The sequence below is a fragment of the Pongo abelii genome, chromosome 11 (genome assembly GCF_028885655.2).
Source record: "Pongo abelii isolate AG06213 chromosome 11, NHGRI_mPonAbe1-v2.0_pri, whole genome shotgun sequence".
In the NCBI taxonomy this organism is placed as follows: domain Eukaryota; kingdom Metazoa; phylum Chordata; class Mammalia; order Primates; family Hominidae; genus Pongo; species Pongo abelii.
The window spans coordinates 76891407-76904866 of NC_071996.2; the positions used below are offsets into that span (position 1 = coordinate 76891407).

At 40.9% G+C, this 13460-nt stretch overlaps 1 pseudogene; it reads right to left on the minus strand.

Annotated features, from left to right (window-relative positions):
• Nucleotides 1-1884: 1884 nt before the first annotated feature.
• Nucleotides 1885-3521, minus strand: LOC100447649 (leucine-rich repeat-containing protein 2-like; annotated as a pseudogene).
• Nucleotides 3522-13460: the final 9939 nt, after the last annotated feature.

Below are 13460 nucleotides of genomic sequence, written 5' to 3' on the forward strand. Positions count from 1 at the left end.
AAAAAAAAAAAGACAACCAACCAAACAAAAAACAGTTCCCTGCCCAAGACATGAGATGTGGATGTGTGTGGCATCAGGGTAACAGCTAGCTCTGATAAGCTAAAGTGGGGGTGCAGGATGATTACCACCAGAAGAATTGCTATAAGGATATACACTGACATTCTGCTTCAGTGTGGCATCTCAATAGAATACTGGAAAAACATCAGTGACAGTGCTTCCTGAGAAAAGATTTTGAGTAGAGGATACATTTTAAGGGACAAAGTTACAAATAGTAATAAGGACTGTGAAGGGTGGTGACTGCTATACATTTAAAAAGAACATGTGAGCCATATGTGGGAAGAAATGCTTTGGGCATTGCTGTTAGAGAGAATGGTCATTTCTTTGGCAGAACTAGTGATTGGTCCTGTTAAGGAGGTTTTTCTCCCCTGTCTTTCCACCTAAAAAACCCCATAGCACTGAGTAGCAAGGGTTTGTGTTTCACTATAAGATGCGTGATTCTGAAATTGAAAGTGCGGTGATAAAACCTGAAAGGATATCACATAGACCACCAGGTTGGTCTTATTTGAATGCTGAGATCAAAACAGTCTGTTGAATTATTTCTTCATTTGACATATCTCTTTTAATAACTGTGGAAGGCTGCATTTTTATTCTTGATTATTCCCCACACTTCCCATAAGAGAATTTTATATCCTACATATTTCCACGTGACTTGTAGTGCTTTCCTACAGGTGCAGACTTCCCCACTCTATTAAGGTTAGGTTTACTCATGTGATTTCCTTCAGCCAGTGAAATGTGAGGCATAAGCCGTGTGTACCATCTAAACAGGAATTAAAGAGACATTGCATGGCTTAGCCATTGTACTCTTTTCCCTCTGTCACAGTAACGAATGTCTTTAATCTGTGTTACTCCGTCAACCTGGATTCTGAAATGAATACCCATTGAGCTAAGCTGCAGCTGACATGTACCAAGAAGGAGAAATAAACCTTTGTCGTCATAAACCACTGAGATTTGGGGGTGTTTCTTATTGCCACATAAACTAGCAAGAGCTCATTAATGCAATAATCTTACAAATTAGCACAGGAGCTATCCACTGACCGCAGTTATCAAGTATGCAATATACATATTCCAGATGAAGTGCTAGAGTCCAAATAGCTAAGATAAAAACATGCCTCACAAAGAAATGTAATTGATATTAATCTTAATTTTCTACCTAGGACTTTTCTTCACCTATTTGGTAGGTTGATAACAGGTTATAGAGTATAATATTTCCAGCTTCTGCATGTTCATTAAAAAGATCTCCATTGTACTCCATCAAATTAAGACTGTAATTAACGTAACATGTCTCCAAATAAAAGCCAACTTTTTCTGCTAACTTTTAAGGAAATCCTCACTTGCATCCAAAGATTCCTAATTCCAGAGGTGAGAAAACAATTCGCATTTACGACTTTGAATAAACAATTCAATTGACCTCCAACCTTCCCAACAGTTTCAAAAGCAAAATCATACATTAGAATACAACACAAAAGCACTAGGAGCCAGACAACATTCCATAGGTTTTAACAGTCAATGAAACTCCAGACCATAATTAGTTCCTCTCTCAGTATTTTATCACAAGAGCCTAAGAAATTTTTACAATTTCTAGGCTTGATATCTTTTAAGGCCAAATAATGTAGCCTCATTTATTTTTACTTTTTAAAAAAAAATTTTTGGAGGGAGGTATTCATATATTTGACATTTGAAAATCACTTTTCTTAACAACTATGATAGTGGTTTCTAGACTTTGTCCTTAAGCACAAGCCGTTCTTCCTACATGACATGACCCATAACACAAAAACTTAAAGCTCCACAGAATAGTGAGACTTTGCTGTCTTCTGATGGATGATATCAAAGTTGAAGGCTAAAAGACCCTTTGGTGGTATAGCTTGGGACAGATTCTCTTTCCTTAAGATCTTCAATATAGGCTTTCTTACATTCTTGCTTTTTTGAGACGGAGCCTCACTCTGTCACCCAGACTGGAGTGCAGTGGCACAATCTTGGCTCCCTACGACTTTTGCCTTCTGGGTTCAAGTGATTCTCCTGCCTCAGCCTCCGGAGTAGCTGGGATTACAGGCACGTGCCACCACACCCCACTAACTTTTGTATTTTTAGTAGGGACGGGGTCTCACCATGTTGGCCAAGCTGGTCTCAAACTACTGACCTCAACCTACCCACCTACCTTGGCTTCCCAAAGTGCTGGGATTACAGGCATGAGCCACCGCACCCAGCCTCATAAATTCTTTATCAAGGCTCATGCCTGTATTTCTAACACTTTGGGAGGCCGAGGCGGGCGGAAAACTTGAGCCCAGGAGTTCGAGACTAGCCTGGCCAACATGGCAAAATCCCATCTCTACTAAAAATACAAAAATTAGCCAGGTGTGGTGGTACACAGCTCTGGTCCCAACTACTCAGGAGGCTGAGGTGGAGGAATCGCTTGAACTCAGGAGGTGGAGGTTGCAGTGAGCTGAGATCGTGCCACTGCACTCAAGCCTGGGTGACAGTGCAAGACTCTGTCAAAAAAAGCGGGGGGATTGTTCATAAGGCTTACAAATTTTAAAGGTGTGGAGGAGTCACAAAGTGCAGTTGAAAGCTCCACCAAGTGGTCCCCATTGACGACTAACAAGGTGTGCTTCTTCAGGTTAAGCATGGGGTAAAGAAGGTAGGTCAACTTGCTTTTATACAAGAGAAAGCCCTGCAGCTCTTCCAGCCTGTTTCTATCTTGCTGCAAGGCAGTCAGGTTATTGTTGCTGATATCCAACCACTGCAAATAGACATCCTCAGGACACAGATTGGGACACTGGAAAACTTGTTTGCTGAGATATCTACGAATGCAACTGGCTTCCGATTACTTAATTCAAAAGGCAGCTCTGTGAATTCCAGATTTCCAGAACAATCCAGTCCCTCTAGATTTCACAATCTCCCAGCTCTGGAGGAATGCTCTTCAGATAGTTGAAAGTCACATTGAGTTATTTCAGGTTCTTCAAACAACTGATTTTAGCTGGAAAATGTGAGATTTGTTTCTTTGGCAGATCCTGAATTCTCATCGCTTGAAACAGCTCAATATATGTAGGAGTGATTTGAATCAGGGTGTCGCACACATGCCATTCTCTCAGGTGTGTCTACTCCTTCAACAAATCTGGCAGCTCCGTCCAGTGCTCCCCAGAAAGTCCAAACACAAACGCACTGCTCCATTTGCCTCTGTCCTTGGGAAGTGAACTCTGCCTTGTGAGAGCCTTCCTTTCTGTCTTTTCCAGAAGCCGCATGCTATGAATGTCTGTGAAGCCATTATCCCAGCCAGTACTCAGCCTAGGAGATGCCTTTCCTCCTGCACTTGACCTCAAGGAGCCACTCCTCCTTTGTCTTTTCTGATGCACTCTTCTCAAGACTTTCTGCCATCTTCTTCTGCCAAACTTGTGCTTCTTGACACAAGTTTCCCACAAGGCTCTGACAACAGAAATGTCAAATATGACCACTTTGTATCCCATTTTGGGAGCACGAAATTACCCATGGGGAATGCGGATCTTTTCGGTGGATTCTGGTCCTTGGGTGAGACGGGATATTTTGTGGCTGAAAGGCTAGCACCCTGGAGTTCTGGACTGTCTTCAGCCCAGCCAATACCAACATCACCAGACTGAGGGCCTCGGTTCCCTCCTCTCTTCTTTCTTTTTTAGAGACAGGATCTTGCTCTGTCACCTAGGCTGGAGTACAGTGGTGCGATCATAGCTCACTGCAGTCTCAAACTCCTGGCCTCATGTTATCCTCCTGCCTTGGCCTCGCAAAGCACTGGGATTACGGGTGTGAGCCACTGCATCTGACTACTCAATTTTTAAAGAAAGAATTTATTTTAAATCCTGTATCTGTACAATATCCAAACAATTCATCAAATCAATGAAAAATGTTAGGCAATTCAGCTGTTCGATGCAACATTGGCACAAAGTGAGTCTCCAACTCCTGCCCTCAAGGAATCCTCCCATCTTGGCCTCCCAAAGCCCTGGGATTATAGGTGTGGACCACTGTGCTTGGCTCTTTTTGTTTTCCTTAAGAAAAAAAAAAAACAATGGCTTGGTTTTATACCTACCAAATTGGAAAATTGGCTTGGCCTCTAGGCCAGAGAGGTGTTATAATACTTCTACTGAGTTTAGCATACTATTCAGTCACAGATAGACATCCTGGGCAATGCTGAACCCCTTAGCCTCCCCTCCAAACAAACCAGTGCTTTGTCCTATTGTTGTCTCACATTTTACTTCCACATATGCTGTAAACCTCATACTCTGTTATTACTTTTGTTTAAACAATCATCTTTTTTTATTTTGGGTTTTCTTTGCTTTTATTATTATTTTAAATGGACACATAGTAATTGTACATATTTATGAGGTACAGTGTGATATTTAGATACATGTATACAATGTATAATGACCAAGTCCGGGCAATTAGCATATCCATCACCTCAAATATCTATCATTTCTTTGTTTTGGGAGCATTCAAAATCTGCTCTTCTAGCTATTTGAAAATATACAATAAATTGTTGTTAAGTATAGTCTCCCTGTAGTGTTATAGAACACCAGGAATTATTCCTCCTACCTAGTTGTACTTTTACTTCTGTCAACCAACTTTTGCCTATCTTCCCCTCCCCACCAACCCATCTCTGCCTCTAGTAACCACTATTCTACTATCTACCTCTAAGAGATCAACTTCGTAGCTTCCACGTATGAGGAAGAACACACAGTATTTATCTTTCTCTGTCTGGATTATTTCACTTAACCTAATGTCCTCCAAGTTCATTCGGGTTGCTGTGAATGACAGAATTTTTAAATTTGTTATGGCAGTATTCCGTTGTGCATATACACCATGCTTTCTTTTTTTTTTTTTGAGACGGAGTTTTGCTCTTGTTGCCCAGGCTGGAGTGCAGTGGTCCGATCTCGGTTCACTGAAACCTTCGCCTCTCAGATTCAAGTGATTCTCCTGCCTTAGGCTCCTGAGTAGCTGGGATTACAGGCATCCGCCACCAGCCAGGCTAATTTTTTGTATTTTTAGTAGAGATGGGTTTTCACCATGTTGGCCAGGCTGGTCTCGAACTCCTGACCTCAGGCGGTCCACCTGCCTCAGCCTCCCAAAGTGCTAGGATTACAGACTTGAGCCACTGCACCCGGCCCTATACCATGCTTTATTTATTTATTTTTATTTTTATCTTTCTTTGAGACGGAGTCTCGCTCTGTCACCAGGCTGGAGGGCAGTGGCCCGATCTCGGCCCCCTGCAACCTCCGCCTGCCGGGTTCAAGTGATTCTCCTGCCTCAGCCTCCCGAGTAGCTGTGCTATGCTTTTTTTTTTTTTTTTTTTTGAGATGCTGTTTCACTCTTGTTGCCCAGGCTGGAGTGCAATGGCACGATCTCAGCTCACCACAACCTCCACCTCCTGGGTTCAAGTGATTCTCCTGTCTCAGCCTCCTGAGTAGCTGGGATTACAGGCGCCTGCCACCATGCCCAGCTAATTTTGTATCAGCTGGTCTCGAACTCCTGACCTCAGGTGATCTGCCCGCCTCAGCCTCCCAAAGTGCTGGGATTACAGATGTGAGCCACTGCGCCGGGCCTGTACCATGCTTTCTTTATCCATTCATCTGTTGATGGCTATCTAGGTGGATTCCATGTCTTAACTATTGTGAACAGTGCCACAATAAACATGAGAGTGCAGATATCTCTCTGATATATTGATGTCCTTTCCTTTGGATATATACCTAGATGTGGGATTGCTGGATCATATGGTAGTTCTATTTTTAGGGGTTTTTGGTTTTTTTTGTTTTGTTTTGTTTGTTTGTTTTTTGAGAAGGAGTCTCGCTCTGTTGCCCAGGCTGGAGTGCAGTGGCGCGATCTTGGTGCACTGCAATCTCTGTCTTCCAGGTTCAAGCTATTCTCCTGCCTCAGCCTCCTGAGTAGCTGGAATCACAGGCATCCGCCACCATCCCCGGCTAATTTTTTGTATTTTTAGTAGAGATGGGGTTTCACCATTTTGGCCAGGCTGGTCTGGAACTCCTGATATCAAGTGACCCACCTGCCTAGGCCTCCCAAAGTGCTGGAATTACAGGCATGAGCCACTGTGCCTGGCCTATTTTTAGTTTCTCGAGGAACCTCCACACTGTTTTCCATAATGACTGCTAATTTATATGGCTACCAACAGGGCATAAGAGTTCTTCTTTCTCGCTGGGCACAGTGGCTCACACCTATAATCCCAGCACTTTGGGAGGCCAAGGTGGGTGGATCACGAGGTCAGGAGATCGAGACCATCCTGGCTAACACGGTGAAACCCCGTCTCTACTAAAAATACAAAAAATTAGCAGGGCACGGTGGTGGGTGCCTATAGGCGGCGCCTACAGCTGGGACTACAGTCCCAGCTACTCTGGAGGCTGAGGCAGGAGGATGGCATGAACCCGGGAGGCAGAGCTTGCAGTGAGCCGAGATCGGACCACTGTACTCCAGCCTGGGCAACAGAGAGAGACTCCATCTCAAAAAAAAAAAAAAAAAAAAAGAGTTCTCCTTTCTCCACCTCCCTACCAGCATTTGTTCGGTATTTTTTTGTTTTTGTTTTTTTGTTTTTAATAATAGCCTTTCCAACTGGGGTGAGAGAACTTATTGTGGTTTTGATTTGTATTTCTCTGATGATTAGTAATGTTGAACATTTTTTCATATACCTGTGGTCCATTTGTATATCTTCTTTTTTTTAATTTTTATTTTATTATTATTATATTTTAAGTTTTAGGGTACACGTGCACAATGTGCAGGTTAGTTACATATGTATACATGTGCCATGCTGGTGTGCTGCACCCATTAACTAGTCATTTAGCATTAGGTATATCTCCTAAAGCTATCCTTCCCCTCTCCCCCAACCCCACAGCAGTCCCCAGAGTGTGATGTTCCCCTTCCTGTGTCCATGTGTTCTCATTGTTCAATTCCCACCTATGAGTGAGAATATGCAGTGTTTGGTTTTTTTGTTCTTGCGATAGTTTACTGAGAATGACGATTTCCAATTTCATCCATGTCCCTACAAAGGACATGAACTCATCATTTTTTATGGCTGCATAGTATTCCATGGTGTATATGTGCCACATTTTCTTAATCCAGTCTATCATTGTTGGACATTTGGGTTGGTTCCAAGTCTTTGCTATTGTGAACAGTGCCGCAATAAACATACGTGTGCATGTGTCTTTATAGTAGCATGACTCATAGTCCTTTGGGTATATACCCAGTAATGGGATGGCTGGGTCAAATGGTATTTCTAGTTCTAGATCCCTGAGGAATCGCCACACTGACTTTCACAATGGTTGAACTAGTTTACAGTCCCACCAACAGTGTAAAAGTGTTCCTGTTTTTCTACATCCTCTCCAGCACCTGTTGTTTCCTGACTTTTTAATGATTGCCATTCTAACTAGTGTGAGATGGTATCTCATTGTGGTTTTGATTTGCATTTCTCTGATGGCCAGTGATGATGAGCATTTTTTCATGTGTCTTTTGGCTGCATAAATGTCTTCTTTTGAGGAGTGTCTGTTCATGTCCTTAGTCCACTTTTTGATGGGGTTGTTTGTTTTTTTCTTGTAAATTTGTTTGAGTTCATTGTAGATTCTGGATATTAGCCCTTTGTCAGATGAGTAGGTTGTGAAAATTTTCTCCCATTTTGTAGGTTGCCTGTTCACTCTGATGGTAGTTTCTTTTGCTGTGCAGAAGCTCTTTAGTTTAATTAGATCCCATTTGTCAATTTTGGCTTTTGTTGCCATTGCTTTTCGTGTTTTAGACATGAAGTCCTTGCCCATGCCTATGTCCTGAATGGTAATGCCTAGGTTTTCTTCTAGAGTTTTTATGGTTTTAGGTCTAACATTTAAGTCTTTAATCCATCTTGAATTAATTTTTGTATGAGGTGTAAGGAAGGGATCCAGTTTCAGCTTTCTACATATGGCTAGCCAGTTTTCCCAGCACCATTTACTAAACAGGGAATCCTTTCCCCATTGCTTGTTTTTCTCAGGTTTGTCAAAGATCAAATAGTTGTAGATATGTGGCGTTATTTCTGAGGGCTCTGTTCTGTTCCATTGATCTGTATCTCTGTTTTGGTACCAGTACCATGCTGTTTTGGTTACTGTAGCCTTGTAGTATAGTTTGAAGTCAGGTAGCGTGATGCCTCCAGCTTTGTTCTTTTGGCTTAGGATTGACTTGGCGATGCAGGCTCTTTTTTGGTTCCATATGAACTTTAAAGTAGTTTTTTCCAATTCTGTGAAGAAAGTCATTGGTAGCTTGATGGGGATGGCATTGAATCTATAAATTACCTTGGGCAGTATGGCCATTTTCATGATATTGATACTTCCTACCCATGAGCATGGAAAGTTCTTCCATTTGTTTGTGTCCTCTTTTATTTCATTGAGCAGTGGTTTGTAGTCCTCCTTGAAGAGGTCCTTCATGTCCCTTGTAAGTTGGATTCCTAGGTATTTTATTCTCTTTGAAGCAATTGTGAATGGGAGTTCACTCATGATTTGGCTCTCTGTTTGTCTGTTATTGGTGTGTAAGAATGCTTGTGATTTTTGTACATCGATTTTGTATCCTGAGACTTTGCTGAAGTTGCTTATCAGCTTAAGGAGATTTTGGGCTGAGACAATGGGGTTTTCTAAATATACAATCATGTCATCTGCAAACAGGGACAATTTGACTTCCTCTTTTCCTAATTGAATACCCTTTATTTTCTTCTCCTGCCTAATTGCCCTGGCCAGAAATTCCAACACTATGTTGAATAAGACTGGTGAGAGAGGGCATCCCTTTCTTGTGCCAGTTTTCAGAGGGAATGCTTCCAGTTTTTTCCCATTCAGTATGATATTGGCTGTGGGTTTGTCATAGATAGCTCTTATTATTTTGAGATACGTCCCATCAATACCTAATTTATTGAGAATTTTTAGCATGAAGAGCTGTTGAATTTTGTCAAAGGCCTTTTCTGCATCTATTGAGATAATCATGTAGTTTTTGTCTTTGGTTCTGTTTATATGCTGGGTTACATTTATTGATTTGCGTATATTGAACCAGCCTTGCATCCCAGGGATGAAGCCCACTTGATCATGGTGGATAAGCTTTTTGATGTGCTGCTGGATTCGGTTTGCCAGTATTTTATTGAGGATTTTTGCATCAATGTTCATCAAGGATATTGGTCTAAAATTCTCTTTTTTGGTTGTGTCTCTGCCCGGCTTTGGTATCAGGATGATGCTGGCCTCATAGAATGAGTTATGGAGGATTCCCTCTTTTTCTATTGATTGGAATAGTTTCAGAAGGAATGGTACCAGTTCCTCCTTGTACCTTTGGTAGAATTCGGCTGTGAATCCATCTGGTCCTGGACTCTTTTTGGTTGGTAAGCTATTGATTATTGCTACAATTTCAGCTCCTGTTATTGGCCTATTCAGAGGTTCAACTTCTTCCTGGTTTAGTCTTGGGAGGGTGTATGTGTCAAGGAATTTATCCATTTCTTCTAGATTTTCTAGTTTATTTGCGTAGAGGTGTTTGTAGTATTCTCTGATGGTAGTTTGTATTTCTGTGGGATCGGTGGTGATATCCCCTTTATCATTTTTTATTGCATCTATTTGATTCTTCTCACTTTTCTTCTTTATTAGTCTTGCTAGCAGTCTATCAATTTTGTTGATCCTTTCAAAAAACCAGCTCCTGGATTCATTAATTTTTTGAATGGTTTTTTGTGTCTCTATTTCCTTCAGTTCTGCTCTGATTTTAGTTATTTCTTGCCTTCTGCTAGCTTTTGAATGTGTTTGCTCTTGCTTTTCTAGTTCTTTTAATTGTGATGTTAGGGTGTCAGTTTTGGATCTTTCGTGCTTTCTCTTATGGGCATTTAGTGCTACAAATTTCCCTCTACACACTTCTTTGAATGTGTCCCAGAGATTCTGGTATGTTGTGTCTTTGTTCTCGTTGGTTTCAAAGAACATCTTTATTTCTGCCTTCATTTCGTTATGTACCCAGTAGTCATGTATATCTTCTTGAATGAGAGATATCAATTCAGCTCATTTGCCTATTTTTTATTTATTTATTTTTTTCTTTTGAGTTGTTTGCATTCCTTGAGTTCCTTTTATATTCTGGATATTAATTCCTGGCTGGATAAATAGCTTGCAAATGTTTTCTAACTTTCTGTAAGTCATCTCTTCACTCTGTTGATTGTTTTCTTTGCTGTGCAGAAGCTTTTTCATTTGATAGAATTCCATTTGTCTGTTTTTGCCTTTATTGCCTATACTTATGAGGTCTTTTCCATAAAAATCTTTGACCAGGCCAATGTTCTGAAGCATTTCTCCTGTCTTTATAGTTTTTGGTCTTACATTTAAATCTTTTTTTTTTTTTTTTTTGAGACAGAGTTTCAAAGAGTTTCACTCTTGTTGCCCAGGCTGGATTGCAATGGCATGATCTCGGCTCACTGCAATCTCTGCCTCCTGAGTTTGAGCGATTCTCCTGCCTCAGCCTCCTGAGTAGCACCCACCACCACACCTGGCTAATTTTTTTGTATTTTTAGTAGAAACAGGGTTTCACCATGTTGATCAGGCTGGTCTTGAACTCCTGTCCTCAAGTGATCCACCTGCCTTGGCCTCCCTTAAGTTCTGGGATTACAAGTGTGAGCCACTGTGCCCAGCCTACATTTAAATCTTTAATCCATTTTGAGGTTTGTTTGCATTTTTTTGAGATGGAGTTTCATTATTTTTGCCCAGGCTGGAGTGCAATGGTGTGATCTCGGCTCACTGCAACCTCTGCCTCCAGGATTCAAGTGATTCTCCTGCCTCGGCCTCCTGAGTAGCTGGGATTACAGGCAGGTGCCACCAGGCCTGGCTAATTTTGTATTTTTAGTAGAGATGGGGTTTCTCCATGTTGGTCAAGCTGGTCTTGAACTCCCGACCTCAGGTGATCCACCCACCTCGGCCTCCCAAAGTGCTGGGATTATAGGCATGAGCCACCATGCCTGGCTTTTTTTTTTTTTTTTTAATATGGTGAGAGACAGGGGTCTAGTTTTATTTTTTCACATACAAATATTCAGTTTTCCAGCACCATTTATTGAAAAGACTGCCCCTTCCCCAATAAATGTTCTTGGCATCTTTGTTGAAAATAAACTAACTGCAAATATGTGGATTTATTTTTGAGCTCTCTATTCTGTCCCATTCATCTGTGTGCCTGTTTTTGTGCCAGTGCCATGTTGTTTTGTTACTATAGCTCTGTAGTATATTTTGAATTCCAGTAGTGTGATGCCTCCAATTTTGTTCTTTTTGCTCAAGATTGCTTTGGCCATTCATGGCTTCTTGTGGTTCCATAGAAATTTTAAGTTTTTTTTTCTATTTCTGTGAAGAGAGTCATTAATATTTTGATAGGGTTGGTATTTAATCTGTAGATCACTTTTAATAGTATGGTCATTTTCACAATATTCTTCCAAGAATATTGGAAACATGAACATGGGATGTCTTTCCATTTTTGAGTGTGTCCTCTTCAATTTCTTTCATCAGTGTTTTATACTTTTCCCGTAGTTTATAGAGAAAGATCTTTAGCTTTCAACTTCTTTGTTAAATTTATTCCCATGAATTTTTTTTGGTAGCTATTGAAAGTTGGATTGCTTTCTTGATTCCTTCTTCTGCTTGCTCACTGTTGATGTATAAAAATGCTACTGATTTTTGTATGTTGATTTTGTATCCTGCAACGTTACTAAATTTTTTTTATCAGTTCTAAGAGTTTTTGGTGGCACTTTAAGGGTTTTCTATGTATAAGATCATGTTGTTTGCAAACAGGGGCAATTTGACTTTGACTTTCTCCTTCCCAACTTGGATGCCCTTCATTTCTTTCTCTGGCTGGGCAATTGTCTTTTTTTTTTTTTTTTTTTGAGATAGAGTCTCGCTTTGTTGCTCAGGCTGGAGTGCAATGGTGCAATCTCGGCTCACTGCAACCTCCACCTTCTGGGTTCAAGTGATTCTCCTGCCTCAGCCTCCTGAGTAGCTGGGACTACAGGTGCATGCCACAGGCCTGGCTAATTTTTTGTATTTTTAGCAGAGACAGGGTTTCACCATGTTAGCCAGGATGGTCTCGAACTCCTGACATCGTGATCTGCCCGCCTCAGCCTCCCTAAGTGCTGGGATTACAGGCGTGAGCCACTGTGCCCGGCTTATCTTTTTAAAATATTGAAATAATAAGTTAAAAATTTTATTTATTTACCTACATAGTTACCATTTCCAATGCTCTTCATTCCTTTAGGTAGACTTATATTTCCAACTGTTCTTTCTGCCTAAAAGACTTTCTTTAATATTTTCTGTAATGTGGATATTCCGGTGATAAGTCCTTTCAGCTTTTTAATGTCTAAAAAGGTCTCTATTTTGTCTTCATTTTTAAGATATATTTATTTATTTAGAGATGGGGTCTAAATATGTTGCCCAGGCTGAACTCAAACTCCTGGGCTCAAGTGATCCTCCTACCTCAGCCTCCTGAATAGCTGGGACTACAGGCATGCACCACCATCCCTGGCTTAAAAGATATCTTAATATAGAATTTTAGGTTGACAGCTTTTTCTTTTTAAGTACTTTAAAGATGTTCCACTATTTTCTTTTGTTTACCTTGTCTCTAACAAGAAATGTTCTGTCATCATTATCTCTGTGCTTCTGTACATATCATATCTTCTTTCTCTTCTGGCTGCTTTGCTTTTTTTTTTTTTTTTTTTTTTTTTTTGAGATGGAGTCTCGCTCTGTCACCCAGGCTGGAGTGCAGTGGCGCAATCTCGGCTCACTGCAACCTTCACCTCCTGCCTGGAGGTGGAGCAGGCAGGTGAGAAGCAATTCTCCTGCCTCAGCTTCCCGAGGAGCTGGGATTACAGGCACCCACCATCACACCTGGCTAATTTTTGTATTTTTAGTAGAGACAAGGTTTCACCCAGTTGGTCAGGTTGGTCTTGAACTCCATACCTCAGGTCATCTGCCCACCTCAGCCTCCCAAAGTGCTGGGATTACAGGTGTGAGCCACCGCCCCCGGCCCTCTGGCTGCTTTTAATATTTTTTATTTATAATTTATTTTAAGCGACTTGATTATGATTTTGCTTTAGTGTAGTTTTCTTCACATTTCTTGTGCTTTGGTTTGTTGAGCTTCTTGGATCTGTTGGTTTATAGCTTTTATCAAATTTGGAAATGTCATGGATTTATTTCTTTTGAGATATTTTTTCTGTCACCCCTTTTCCTCAGGACTCCAACAACATATATGTTAGGCCACTTGATGTTGTCCCACAGCTTACTGATGATCTGTTTCTTTTTTCTTATACCCCAGACTTATATTTTGAGTTTTATTTTGCATAGCTTATATTGACATGTTTTAAAGTTCACTCATGTTTTTCTGCAATGTCTAACCTGTCATTGATCCTATCCAGTGTATTTTTAATCTCAGTCATTGTC